This window comes from Phyllobates terribilis, unplaced genomic scaffold (assembly GCF_046119375.1).
Source record: "Phyllobates terribilis strain yellow unplaced genomic scaffold, ASM4611937v1 Scaffold_1__5_contigs__length_1240528914, whole genome shotgun sequence".
In the NCBI taxonomy this organism is placed as follows: Eukaryota; Metazoa; Chordata; class Amphibia; order Anura; family Dendrobatidae; genus Phyllobates; species Phyllobates terribilis.
The window spans coordinates 98821232-98833840 of NW_027362761.1; positions in this window are offsets into that span (position 1 = coordinate 98821232).

Sequence of the window (12609 nt, forward strand, 5' to 3'; positions counted from 1 at the left end):
GACTGCTCAGTCTCACCTTGGAGAACAGAGAAAAGAGAGTCTTGACAGCCCACCAGCTCATTGTGAGAGCAGAGGAGATAATTAGTGATGGGCAAGCACTGAAATGCTCGGGTGCTCAATGCTCGGGTCGAGCAAATTGGAATACTCGGATTCTTGACCCGAGCAACGAGACTAATGTAAGTCTATGGGAAATTCAAGCATTTTTCAGGCGGCTCCCCCTGGCGGACTGCAGAGGGCCTCCAAATTTCCCAAATCGATGGGAACAGTGCTCAAATTACATGGGAAAAGCATGGGGAAGACTCCTGGAAGCATTTCTGACTCCCAGGTCACTGCTGTCAATAACGTTGTCAAAGGTATTACGCCACTTTTACGGACTCACAATAAAACATAGAAAAAATAAACCTAAATGGATTTTCCTGGGAAATATGTTAAGGAACATCCTTTTCAGGGTAATAACTTGTATATAAGGCAAAACAAATATACAAAACAAAAATGCTCCTCCACACCTTGGGCTATCACACGTAGCATTTTTGATGCCTTTTTGCACTTTTGCATTGCTTTCAACCAAGGCAAATGCATTTACTGGGAAATGTCATTTTAACATTTTACAACCTTATCTGGCCATGTGGTGTGTGACACATCATCAGACACATTCTGTTTCATTTATGATGGAGGGACTCTGAAAGTCACAAAGCCTAGTTTTATAGGGCCATCAGGAGGCCTTTACTATTCTTAAAGGGCCAGCATTCTGCCCTCCCTATTGTTAGAGAGCCATCAGCCGGCTATGCTTTGTTGTTCCCATTATTAACAAGTAGGTCTCCTATACTGTTATTGCGTATGCAGTGACTGCAAGGGCTGCCAAAAATTTGGAGGCACTCCAAAGCCCCATGCAAGAGAAGTAGAGGTCAGAGAGCCTCCTAAAAACAATGTTCCCATTATTAGGAAGTGGGTCTCCCATTGTGTTTGCCTATGCAGTGAAGCAACGGCTGCCAAAAATTTGGAGGAACTCCAATGCCCCTTGGAAGAGACGTAGAGGGACTCATGAAAAAATGTTCCCATTATTAGGAAGTGGGCAGCAGCAGAAGCAGGAGCACCGGAGGACTCCGGGCGGGGAGCGCGGCGGTAAGAGGGACGGCGTCTCTGCCTGTCAGGGGGCAGAGACGCCGATACTACAAAAACCCACTCTAATAAAACGCTAGCGGAAGGGTAGGCCAGGACCCCCAAGGTGTAGAGAGACAGTTCATGCCACGTGTCCAGCTTGGATACCTAATAATTATAAAGGCACAGAGGAATCACGGAGGACGTTGGTACGGCCAGCAAGGTACTCCCTCACCATCTTCCCAAACTTTGCACTCCTTGTGAGAGTACCCCATGCCTCAGGGCCTGTGCGATGGGAGGGTCTGAGAAAACTGTCCCAGCACTTTGACAGTGTTCACCTGCTTCTGCTGGATTGGAGTTGTGTCTCTCTTGCCTGTACTCCATGGTTGTCCAACGAACTGTGACCTCTGCCGCCAGCGTTTTCAGATGGGAATTTTTTTAATAATTCTGGAACAAGGGCCTTCTGATACTGCCCCATTTTAGTAGACCTGTCCGCCTTGGGAATAAGAGATAGAAAGTTTTCCTTGTAGCGTGGGTCTAGAAGTGTCACCAACCAGTAATGACTGTCACCCAAAATTTGGAGAGCGCGAGGGTCACGGGAAAGGCAGCATAACATAAACTCAGCCATGCGTGCCTCACTGCTAACAGGCAAGACTTCCGTGTCCTCACCAAGAGGACGACTGACCATGCTCTCCTCCTCCGCCTCATCCCTATCCTCAGGCCATCCACGCTGAACAGACGGTATGACAGTTATGCAGGTAGTACCGTCTATAGCGCATGAAACTATCTCCACCTCCTCCTCTTCCTCATTGTCACCCAATCAACATTGGGATGAGATGAGGCTGGGCTGTGTGTACTCACCCTGTATGGTTCCTTGCTCCATCTCATCGTGCTCCGCCTGCAATGCATCCTCTTTGATTGTGAGCAGAGAGCATTTCAGAAGACAGAGAAGCGGATGGTGACGCTAATTATGGCGACATCGTCGCTCACCATCTTGGTGGAGTCCTCAAAGTTTTGGAGGATGGTACATATGTCTGACATTCATGTCCGCTCCTGAGGTCTTATATGTGGAGTCTGAACTGAATACCGACGGCCTTGTTGATGCTGGTAGTCATCAACTGCCCTCTTCTGCTCACAAATCCTTCCCAACATATGCAATGTAGAGTTCCAACGCGTGGGGACATTACACACCAGTCGGTGAGCCGAAAGCTGCAAACGCTGCTGAAACACGGCAAGGGCGGCGGAAGCTGTAGGTGATTTTCTAAAATGGGCACACAGGTGGCGTACTTTGACAAGCAGATCCAGCAGCTCCAGGTAGGTTTTGAGAAACCGCTGAACCACGATGCTAAGCACATGGGCCAGGCATGGTACTTGTGTGAGCTCGCCTCGCCTCAGAGCTGCCACCAGGTTCCGGCCATTGTCACACACGACCATGCCTGGCTGTAGGTTCATTGGTGTGAGCCACAGATCTGCCTGCTCTTTCAGAGTTGTCCACAACTCTTCAGCGTTATGTGGTTTGTCACCTAAGCATATTAGCTTCAGCACAGCCTGTTGCCGTTTGGTGCTGCAGTGCTTCCAGCTTGTGACTGATGTGGTCATTTCGGAGATGGATGCTGAAGAGGAGGAGGAGGAGGTGCAGGAGCTGTGGAATGTGGAGGCAACCCTGATTGACCCAGGGCCCGCAATCCTTGGCATCGGGAGGATGTGTTCCGTCCCAAGGTGCGACTGGGTCCCGGCTTCCACTATGTTAACCCAGTGTGCCATCAGTGAGATGTACCGTCCTTGTCCACAAGCACTTGTCCACGTGTCCGTGGTTAGGTGGACTTTCCCAGTAACTGCGTTATTGAGGGCACGGCTAATGTTGTGGGACACGTGCTTGTGTAATGCTGAGACGGCACACCGGGAGAAATAGTGGCGGCTGGGGACCGAGTACCGAGGGACGGCCGCCACCATCAGTTAGCGGAAAGCTTCCATCTCCACGAGTTTAAAAGGCAACATTTCAAGGGCAAGCAGTCACGAAATGTGTGAATTTAGCAGTGTGGCCTGTGGGGAGTTGGCTGCGTATTTGCGCTTGCGTTCCAAGGACTGGGCTAGGGACAACTGAACGCTGCGCTGGGACAAGGACGTGGACGTGCTTGCTGATGGTGCTACTTGAGAGTGTGCAAGGACAGGTGCAGGGCAGGAGGCATCTTGGCATGCGCCATGGACAGAGGATAGCATTGCACGCACATCAGCGGAGCAAGCAGTGTTGCCACCCGCAGACACTGTTCCTGGACCCTGGGGTTCGGCCCACAAAGTCGGGTGCTTTGCTGCCATGTGCCTGATCATGCTGGTGATGGTCAGGCTGGTAGTTTTGCTACCCCTGCTGATGCTGGCCTGGCAGGTGGTGCAAATGACCTTTTTGAGGTTATCAGCAGTCTTTAAAAAACAACAAGACTAGGGAAGACCTAACAGTTGTACTGGCAACTTCCGTCATGGTGATGTTACGGGGAGCGGTTTCCCGTCTTCTGTCTGCGGCCACCACATTGCTTCTTCATGCCTGTTGTGGTACTACGCCTCCCTCCCCCTGTGTGGTGCTGTCCTCACTCTGTATGTCCCCCTGCCAGGTTGGGTCGGTTACTATATCATCCACCACCTCGTCTTCCACTTCCGCACCCTGGTCCTCCTCCTGACTTTCTGGCAATTGTGTTTCATCATCGTCCAACTATTGTGACAGTTTCCCACCGTCGCCTTCGTGTGACCCTGGCTGCTCAAATATTTGGGCATCGCTACATGCAATCTCCTCTTGCCCCTCTTCAAGTGGACCGGGCGAGAGGCCCGAATCTATAAATAGAAAAGTGAACAGCTCTTCGGAGTGTCCAAGTGTGGGATCAGTTGTCTCCGGGCACTCAGCATGGTGGGAGGATGGAGAATCAGGGTGAGGAATATGCGGTCCAGACTCACGGCTACTGAGTCTTGACCGTGTGGAAGACAAGGTGGTGGCAAAGTGATTGGAAGAATTATCTGCTATCCAACCAACAACCTTTTCACACTGCTCTGTGTTCGATAGTGGTGTTCTGTGGTCCCCTATTAATTGGGACAGGAAGGCCGAGCAAGAAGATGTGGGTGTTTGTTGTGGCACAATTTCAGCTAGCCCATGGCCTCGGCCTCTGCATGCACCATCATCACCATCACGTCAACTTCCCCGTCCCTTGCTACGCACCTTACCCATTTTAAATGGAGGACAATATTTTCCACGTTCACTATAAATGGCTGGATTTGAACCGCAGTGATATGCAATACGTGTGACGGAAAACCACAGTTTTAAATAGCTGGCCTATAGGTAAGTATTTTTAACAGTGACCTCGTGTCAATAACTTCACTGACACACTGCAACAAAATTTCAATGGAGGCCAGAAATGGCAGCATTTTCAGCGTACTTATATGTGATCCGTGTGACGGACAAACCACAGTTTTAAATAGCTGGCCTGTGGGTAACTGTTTTTAACAGCGACCTCATGTCAATAACTTCGCTGACACACTGCAACAAAATTTCAATCGAGGCCAGAAATGGCAGAATTTTCAGTGCACTTATATGTGATCCGTGTGACGGACAAACCACAGTTTTAAATAGCTGGCCTGTAGGTAACTATTTTTAACAGCGAACTGGTGTCAATAACTTCGCTGACACACTGCAACAAAATTTCAATGGAGGCCAGAAATGGCAGAATTTTGAGCGCATTTATATGTGATCCGTGTGACGGACAAACCACAATTTTAAAGAGCTGGCCTGTAGGTAACTATTTTTAACAGCGAACTGGTGTCAATAACTTCACTGACACACTGCAACAAAATTTCAATAGAGGCCAGAAATGGCAGAATTTTGAGCACATTTATATGTGATCCGTGTGACGGACAAACCACAGTTTTAAATAGATGGATTTTTAGCGTTGTAATATGGAAAGGACCTGGCTGTACTCTGCAGTGCCAACAAGCAAATGGAGCAGAACAATGGTGTTCTCTGGATTGCTTTTTAAGCAAATAATCAGGATTAAGATCCCAAAAAAAAATTATTCCTGGCCCCTGATACCTTGGGCTATTTCTAGAAATATCTGTAAAAGCACCAGCAGCAGACAGAACTGGAATGGACCCTATTGCTATATGCACTGCAGTCTGCCACATACACTGCATAGCACTGATATCTATGCAGCTGGATTAGTCCTCAGAAGGACTGTTAGTTGAGATGGATATGTGAATAATATATGGTGGTATACCTACACTAACTAAGAAACAAGCAAATCTCTCCCTAACTCAGCAGCACCTCTCCCTACACTGCCTGATTGCGGAGTAGACTGTGACGAGCATGGCGGCGCCAGGTCTGATATAGACCTGATGACGCTGTCCGGCCAGCCAATCACTGTAATGCCACAACCAACATGGCTGCGGCATTACAATGTGTGGCAGACAATCCCTGCATGTTCATTGGCACTCTAAAGAGAGCCAAACATGCAGGGAGGGGTCCCAAGCTCCCGCCGAGCAACCCCGGAAATACTCGGTCAGCGCCGAGCATCTCGAGTAGTGAGATGCTCGGGCGAGCACCGAGCAGTAGCGAGCATGCTCGCTCATCACTAGAGATAATACTTTAGCATCATCACTTCTGCAGGAGCAGATTCTCAAGAGTTGTTCAAAGTTTTCTCAATGGAGGTCAGAAGAGAGATGGGGAGCTGTGGGAGAGCACAATGCAGCCTTTATCATTTTAGTTGCTGCTTACGCAGAGAACAGTAGTCACAATTAGTTTGTCTCCGGCTGCTGCGCTCTACATGGGCAGCAACTGAGATGACAAACTCTTCTCGACTGCTGCACTTTGCATAGGGAGCAACTGAAAAGCTGGTGCAGCATCTTATCAGCGATGGTCACTGCAAGGCTCTCTTTAAGGATAGGGACCCACTACGAAGTACCCACTAGATGCGGTAGTGGGCTCTATAGAGATTCACGAGAATGTTAAGTTAAAAAACTCCTGTCAGTTTGGTAAATTTTTGCTTAGCCGCAAAGGATAAATGTATTAAGTTTTGGATGTGTGGCCCATGTCTTTTTTTCTACAGTTATGGTATATAAAATAGCAGAAATGGTTAGTGATAGACAGTACGACCTCTCCTTACTTTATATTTTACCCCTCATATAAGATGTGTAAATAAACATGTTACATTTCCACCTGAAGTCTTTATTCTTATTGTATTTTTGTTTGAAGATGCTTCTGTTTTATGTATTATAATTAAGGATGGAAATTATATGTGTAATTACATGATGCATAACAATGAATACACAGCATTCATATCATTAGCTGTACATAAATAAGCATCCCTGACCCACAGTCATAGATGAAACAAATGCCGCAGAATAATATAGAGTGGATATGAACATCAGAGGATATAAAGTCATTACCTACCATAAAAATTAAATTAATCACAAAAATCCAATTTCTACTGAACTTTAGCCCTGCTACAAAATTACCTGCTTACATCATTTCAGTAATCTTCTTGTTAGTTAAGGGAAAGTGTTGATTGCACTCTGTCATAATGACTGAATTATGTGAGCAAACTGGTTGCTTTAAAAGGGGACAAGTGACTGAAATCATTGTCTTCTTCTGTTAACCATAGTAACCCACAAAAAAAAAACACAAATAGTTAAAGAGAACTTGACAGCTGATACATGCTGCCCGATACACGGGCAGCATGTTCTTTACATGAACTGATTCAAACCCTCAAAAAAACAGGGAAATTCCAGGTTGTGAGGTAGCAAAACACGAAAAATGCCAAGGGGGGTTAAAATGTTCGCAAGCCACTGTGTATCACCAGTATATTAATACAGCACAAGGACCATCATCAGGACATAAATACATCAACAAAACCATCAGAAGTACGTGAATACATCGTCTAGGGATCAATTAGTCCAGGGATCAATTGCAATATCAGGTCAGCGCCCTGTACAATTGTATTGCATGAACCTACAATTCTTAATAAGTCCTTTACGATAGTAAGAAGATAACAGATGCTGTTGTTAAAGAGGACCTTTTCATGGTGAACTGGACACACAATGTAATAGTGGCTGTAGAGGGGGATAAAACTTTTTTTTATTATTTATTTTATTTTTTTTACGTTGCGCAGATAGAGTTAAAAGTTGTTTAAGTAAAAGTGGGCGTTATCAGATAACAACTCATACAGGGAGAAATACACACACCCAGTGAAAACAGCCCCCTTGGATTTAACTAAAATTAACTCATAATGTGCTAAACACTTTGATTGATAATGTCTTCACAATGGATAGGTGAAATTAAAAACAAACAAAAATGTTTGAGGCTGAGTGCCCACGTAGCGTTTTACAAGTGTTTATGCTGCGGAATTTCCGCAGCGGAAACGCTTGTTAAACGCTAGGTAATCCGCACCCCATGGTCCCCAAGGGGATTCCGCATGTTCTATGCACATGCTGCGGATTTTTCCGCAGCGTTTATACTGCGTACAAAAATCCGCAGCATGTCATTTAATTTTACGGAAGCGCAGCGGAACTCCCGCCATTGACTTGCATTGAGACGCATAGAAACCGCGACTGTACATTTTTACAAGCAGCTTCTATGCGTCTCTATGTGCGGATGGTACCCAGTTCTGGAGGAGAGGAGACTCTCATCCAGACCTGGGTACCATTGTACCTGTAAAAAAAAGAATAAAATAACAAATAAAGTTTATACTCACCTGTCCGGCGGCTTCTCTCTGAATGCCGGCATCGCTTGAGGACCTGCGGTGACGTCACAGTCATGTGACCGCAGGCCCTTCACCGCTCTGTCTCGCGATATGCCGGCATCCAGGAACCAGACAGGAACGAGCGCTGCAGCCACGCCGGGGCCTCGGGGGTGAGTATAGCTTTATTTGTTTTAATTTTTACGGTTCACACTATATAAATCCATGCTGTTTGCATGGATTTATACAGTGTGACCTAGTTGTCAAGCACTTTCCAAGTGATGCTATTGCCTGGAAAGCGCTTGTCAATCTGCATGCGGAAACGCATGTGAATCCGCATGTATTCTGCAGGAAAAACGCATGTACAATCCGCATGTAGAATCCGCATGTACAATCCGCATGTACAATCCACATGTACAATCCGCATGTACAATCCGCATGTACAATCCGCATGTACAATCCGCATGTACAATCCGCATGCGTTTTTTCTGCCAGGGAGATGCAGAAATGCTGCAGAAATTTTCTGCTTCATTTCTGCATTGTGGGCACATAGCCTCAGTCCACTGTTCAGCCACATTACATTCTGTGTCCAGTTCAACTTGTAAAATTAGGGAATGGTCCTCTTTAACATCAGACTGTGGACCATATAGGAACCACAACACTGATGAGATACACTCAGTATCACAAATAAACATTTACATCCAAGTTCCTTATAGATGACATCCTCTCTGATTGTAGTCATTCTCTTTCTTTTTTTTCTCTATCTTGTCCAGATGCCATAATGGCTTTTCATATTCACAGGGTGACTCTGCAGTCTTACATCTTCTCGTTGGTCTTCTGCAGCACACCCCGGCACTATGACATTAAAGTTAACAGATGGTACCTTATTAAGGAGTTAGAACTCCAAAACTTGTTGTCATTATAATTCCCCTCTTTCCAATCTCCTGGTTACCCTGTTTCTCTGGACCCAGCAGTGCCTGCAAACACTGCATTTTCAATTTATTTTTTTACTCAACTTCTGTGCCTGACTTGGTCAGGTTCAGCGGCTGGAGCAGCAGCCGCGTCCTACCATTCCTCAAGCCCTATGCAGTATTGTACTTGCAATTTGCACAATTTTACCAGGTGAGTGCTCCTTTGAGTCTCTATTTCTCAATTTTATCCCACCAATTTCACACATGGAGTGTCCCTGCTTCTTATTCTTTCATTAAAGATAATAGTGTCATTATAATGACCCTGAATAGCCATATCTGCCCTACTTATGCCCCTGAATAGTTTCACCTCAATATGCTCCCTACACAAAATATAACCCCAACACTGTATCTCAGATAATACATGGCTTCTGCACTATCCTTTCCTGTAAAATATTGCCTCCACACCATACACCCTTACGAACTATAACTGCCACTGTTTGCCCTTATAAACTATAACTGCCACACTGTCCACTCTTATGAGCTAGAACCGCAACACTGACCACCCTGATTAGCAATAACCACCAAACTGTCAATTCTGATTAGCTGTAACCACCACACTGTGCACCCTTATGAACTATATCCGCCTCACTGCCCAGCCTGATTACCTATAACTGCCATACTGTATTCCCTAATTAGCTATAACTGCCACACCCCACCCTGATTAGCTATATACGCCACATTGTCCACCCTGATAAGCTATAACCGCTACACTGTCCACCATTATTAGCTAGAACTGCCACATTATCCACCCTGATTGGCTATAACCACCACACAGTGAACTCTGATTAGCTGTACCCACCACACTGTCCATCCTTATTATCTATAACCACCACACTGTCTGACATGATTAGCTAGAACCACCACACTGTTTGCCCTTTTTAGCTATAAATGGTACGATGTCTGCCCTTTTTAGCTATAACCTCCACACTGCTCGTCCTTATTAGCTATAACCGCCACACTATCCGCTCTGATTAGCTATAACCTCCACATTGACCTTATATTAAGTGCCCCCCATGCTGCCCTCTTTCCATACTAGGTTCTCTCTTTACACTGTTCACTCACACTGTGTCTCTCCTATATTGCCCAGTCTCTACATTGCGGCCCCTTCTCACAGATCCCCCCCTCTGCTCATGCACATTGTCCCCCCATGCTCCCCCCTCTCTATACTGTGTCTCATACCATCCCCCTTCCATTGTGGTCATCCCCACACTGCCCAGTCTCTATACTGTTGTAGTGAGCTGGCCGGCTCTGGCTGTTCTGTGATTATTGATATAGAGCCTGTTACAGAAGTGATTACACAGGATGATGTTGCCACCTTGTGGCCAGAGGTTGCACCTGCGCAGGGTGTGATGACAGAGAAAAAGACTGGGCCTCCTGTGTCCCGCCCTAGAGAGTCACGTGACCAAAGTGGGAAGCAGGAAAAAGCGTGCGAGGAGTTTGCTGTGGTCTGTGAAAAGAGCCTGGACGGTGTGCAGGCCCTCGTGCGTGGCGCAGGAGAGACTCTCAACGGGATTTCTTTTACCTGACACCATATCCTCGGGGCCTTCCCCAGCTTCTTCACTGCTGAGGGATACAGCTATTACACTCCCTGCTACTGGAGTGTGGACTACATAAGGGATCCACCAAAGCTGCTATCCGGATCAGAGAGACTGTAAGCGGGTCCTCTGGCGAGAGGCCGAAGTATTCCCTTCCTTTCAGCGTAATTTGTTGTTCCTGTTTTTTTCTCCGGCTGGGACCCCTTCCTGCAAAGACAGACAGGCCTGCGACGGGGGACACATCCTTCTGGAGTAAAGGACTGGTAACGTGTGAGTAGGGACAGTGAGGGTCAGCTTATCACTACACGTTATTACTGTGCATATTTACGGTTGTCATTTATTGTTTTTTTTCTTTGCTGTGTTAAAAATGTATACGAGTAAAGATACGGTTATCAAGATGGAGTCTGTGTGTGGGGATCTTGCTTGGCCAGATCATAGATACCAATGCGCGGCCTTGCCCGCGGTCACTTCATCATTCCCACTTTTTCCCCTCCATACTGTGACTTCACACTGTCCCCCAGACTGCCCCCTCTCTATGATGTCCGCCCCATACTGCCCAGTCTCTTTATAGTACCCCCTCACACTGTCCCCTCAGCCCCCCAATAAAGCTTTCTTATTTCTTGGTCTCTATTGGAGTGCTTATCTTCCTGCTGTCTTCTCCTACTCTGTTGCCCAGGAGTGATATCAGCAGTGTAATTAGGTGACCTCACCACACTGTTGTACATCACCTTGACCCTGGAAGTGCTGGCAGTCAGAGGTTTATTGGTACTTGCGTCTGAAAGACGGAAGTACAATTGACAGCAGGGGACCGGATTTTTACCTTTTGTCTGAGCCAACTGTCAGTTTAACAACCCGCTTAGGCACTCTCACTCCTGAGGCAGCCCAACGGCTCTCTGCTGGATGCACCCAGGGAAAATATGCCCCATATGTCCTTCTACCCCAAGTTTCATGACTACTTAAGTGGTCAAAGTGCTTTGGGTAAAATTTCAGAAAAATATTTGTGACTGCATCTACAGTCCTGCTCGTTGTTTTGGCACCCATGAAGTTTAAGTACATAATGTGGAATATCTCCTGAAAAAAATTAATCAAGTGAAACAGTTTTTTGTGTAGAGCACTCGTGTTAAATACAAAAGAGCACATGAAAAACAATAATTAAAAAAAAAAAATGGAGAGAAAAATAGAAAAACCTAAAGCTTGCTGTGTCACTGGTATTGGCACCGCTAGGTTCAGATAGGGTGAGACGGGTTTCATGAATTCTTTGGAATCCTGGGGGAACCGTTACTCAGGGTGACCATAGGCTGCAGCTTCTCTCAGGCACACAATAGATTCAATTGCTGACCAGACACATCTGACAAGAGTCTTTTTCAACAGTTTAACAGTGGAATTTAATCCGAAGCACAGTCGGTGTAATTCAGGGATATTACAGCAACAATCTTCATTACAATACAGTCTGAGTTTTTTGAGCAACAATACAGTAGTTTCTTCACAAGGCACAGTATTACAGTCTCTTCAGTAGCATAATTCAGCATAGATTAGATCTCTTAGCAGCACACTTCTATGCATACACAGCCAAAAGGTTTTCCTTTACAAGGACACAATAGTACACAGCATTCTTTATCCTGCATGGAGATGGAAGGGGGGAGGGTTTGATGAGGGAGATGATCCCTGTGACACATTTCCTTCCAGTCCTTATCTTCCTGCCCGATAATACTCTGCACTGTTAGTTCAGGGAGTTTATCTGACCTGTGTTTCATTTCTCTCCTGATCTGAATCCTGTTCAGTTGCCTTCTGTCAGATCCAGATAACACACTACCTTTCTTTTTGGCTTCAGCCAGACTACAATAACAAGTTCCCCACAATCCCCCTGGGGCTCTGCTAAAACACTCCCTGTCTCCTGTGACTGTGTTAACCCCTCTAGTTGCTGGATGCTTCTGAAGCACAACACTTCCTGTCTCCTGTGCTTGTGTTATTTGTAACAATTGCTGGATGCTTTTGAAGCAACCGCACTACTTCTGCATGTCACATATGGAAACACATTTTGACTCGCCTGTAGTAAATCACAAAAGAGATTCACCTGTGATTAATTGTCGGTGCCCATGTGACATGAATTAGCTAATGAATGATGATTTCAGTGTTTTAAAAAGTCACAAGTTAGGCCCTGTTCCTTTGTCACAATGGCGAAGACAAAGGAGCTTTCTGAGGACAACAGAACTGCTATTATTAGCAAACACAAGACTTCCAGAGGGTATAAGGCCATCTCCAAAGACCTTGGTATCCCAGTTTCAACAGTGTGCA